The sequence below is a fragment of the Schistocerca nitens genome, chromosome 11, assembly GCF_023898315.1.
Source record: "Schistocerca nitens isolate TAMUIC-IGC-003100 chromosome 11, iqSchNite1.1, whole genome shotgun sequence".
In the NCBI taxonomy this organism is placed as follows: Eukaryota; Metazoa; Arthropoda; class Insecta; order Orthoptera; family Acrididae; genus Schistocerca; species Schistocerca nitens.
This window is the reverse complement of record NC_064624.1, coordinates 207704805-207707548: the sequence shown is the minus strand read 5'-3', so window position 1 is coordinate 207707548 and position 2744 is coordinate 207704805. Positions and strand designations below refer to the sequence as shown.

General features: G+C 44.8%; 1 pseudogene; it reads right to left on the bottom strand.

Annotated features, from left to right (window-relative positions):
- Positions 1-1764: 1764 nt before the first annotated feature.
- LOC126214036 (5S ribosomal RNA) lies at positions 1765-1882 on the bottom strand (annotated as a pseudogene).
- Between the last annotated feature and the right edge of the window lie 862 nt (positions 1883-2744).

The window sequence follows — 2744 nt, the reverse complement described above, 5'->3', positions numbered from 1 at the left end:
CGTCCACGAGACTCAGAGGGCCATAGACACGGGTACACAGATAGATGCCGTGTTTCTTGACTTCCGCAAGGCGTTCGATACAGTTCCCCCAGTCGTTCAATGAACAAAGTAAGAGCATATGGACTATCGGACCAATTTTGTGATTGAAGAGTTCCTAGATAACAGAACGCAGCGTGTCATTCTCAATGGAGAGAAGTCTTGCGAAGTAAGAGTGATTTCAGGCGTGCCGCAGGGGAGTGTCGTAGGACCGTTGCTATTCACAATATACATAAATGACCTTGTGGATGACATCAGAAGTTCACTGAGGCTTTTTGCGGATGATGCTGTGGTATATCGAGAGGTTGTAACAATGGAAAATTGTATTGAAATGCAGGAGGATCTGCAATGAATTGACACATGGTGCAGGGAATGGCAATTGAATCTCAATGTAGGCAAGTGTAATGTGCTGCGAACACATAAAAAGACAGATCCTTTACCATTTACCTACAATATAGCAGGTCAGCAACTGGAAGCAGTTAATTCCATAAATTATCTGGGAGTACGGATTAGGAGTGATTTAGACTGGAATGATCATATAAAGTTTATCGCCGGTAAAGCAGATGCCAGACTGAGATTCATTGGAAGAATCCTAAGGAAATGCAATCCGAAAACAAAGAAAGTAGGTTACAGTACGCTTGTTCGCCCACTGCTTGAATGCTGCTCACCGGTGAGGGATCCGTACCAGATAGGGTTGATAGAAGAGATAGAGAAGATCCAACGGAGGGCAGCGCGCTTCGTTACAGGATCATTTAGTAATCGCGAAAGCGTTACGGAGATGATAGCTAGACTCCAGTGGATGGGTCTGCAGGAGAGACGCTCAGTAGCTCGGTACGGGACTTCGTTTAAGTTTCGAGAACATACCTTCACCGAGGAGTCAAGCAATATACTGCTCCCTCCTACGTATATCTCGTGAAGAGACCGTGAGCATAAAATCAGACAGATTAGAGCCCACACAGGGTCATACCGACAATCTTTCTTTCCACGAACAACACGAGACTGGAATAGAAAGGAGAACCGATAAAGGTACTCAAAGTACCCTCCGCCACACACCGTCAGGTGGCTTGCCGAGTATGGATGTAGATGTACATATGTTGGAAAATAAGGTTTTGTAGCCAAAACATTGGGGAATGGTATGGTGTACTGGAATACTCAATAAAATCAATTTGCTTTCGTAAAAAAACGTATTTTGTTACTTACTGAACCTCCCTTTTACATACCTGATCGTCTAGCAGTAGAGTACATGTGCCTGAAAAGGCAGAGGTCACGGAATCGACTCCAGTTTGGAGCACAGGTTTACCAGTCTTCGTTTTAACCTCGTCTTTATCTCTCAACAAGTGAGGAGGCGCCAGAAATGACACGTATTTTGGATTCCAAATTCAACTGTAGCTCCTTTTCTCCCGGCCAGGTAACTGAGGAAGTTTAGGGACATGCAAGTCGCCAAAGTGACGTCAAAACGAAGACTTGCATCCAATCCGCTGGCGCACACGACATCGTCATTATTACTACCTAAACTAAAACCCCTCCCCAACAGTCCATGAAGGCCGAACGGCACCGACCGACCGCCGTGTCATCCTCACCCCATAGGCGTCATGGTATACGGATACGGAGGGTCACGTGGTCAGCCCACCGCTCTCCCGGCCGTATGTCAGTTTCCGAGACCGGAGCCGCTACTTCTCAGCCGAGTAGCTCCTCAGTTTGCCTCACAAGGGCTGAGTGCAGCCCGCTTGCCGACAGCGCTCGGCAGACCGGGCGGTCACCCATCCGAGTGCTAGCCCAGCCCAGCAGCGCTTAACTACGGTGATCTGACGGGAACCGGTGTTACCACTGCGGCAAGGCCGTTGGTATTATTGGTACCTACATATACAATCAAGTCTAAAGATTTTTTACACATGGCTGGGATTAAAAACCGGACCATATTTAGCTGTGTACAAATTTAAAATCTAGAAAGTGGCAAAAAGTAATAAGTTACCATTCTGGTAATAAATATAATTAAGTGAACTGTCAGATAGCGGAAATAGAAAACAATAGCAAAAAGACTGGGAGGGGGGAGGATAGAGGGGAGAAATGGGGATTCGATCTTCCAGATGACTACTGACTCGTCTGTACATACTAATGGTACATACATTTCTTCTGCATTGTGATGTAAATGTGTTTCCAGAGGTTTGGGTGTTCACAGTATTTGTTGTTTATATACATTTTTGTCACCTTCCCCTCCCTTCCTTCTCCACCCCCTCTCCTCCCACATTTTCCCAGTCCCCCCTTCTCCACCTTGCCCCCCTTGTCTTTCCCAGTCTTTTTACTATTGTTTTCTATTTATACTCTCTCATAGTTTACGTAATTTGTTGTTGCCAGAATGACTTTTCTACACACCAACTTAATTCCTGTTGTCGTTTTCTTAATTTCAAATATGTACACAGCTCAATATGATCCGGTTTTTAACGCCATACTTCTAGTTTTAACGTTTTGAGCAGGTTAATAACGATAAAGTTTGATTCACCACTGGACACCCTCTTTGCGAAAACCACCAGTGTCCTCTCTTGCTAAAATCTTCCCTTAGCCTACGTAACGCTAGTGCAGTAGCCGTATATTGGTGGGGAAATACTAAATAGCAACTGCCATATTCTGGATGGTTTTTTATGGAGGTCAAATTTTATATTTCATTGACACTTTTCGGATATACACTCCTGGAAATTGAAATAAGAACA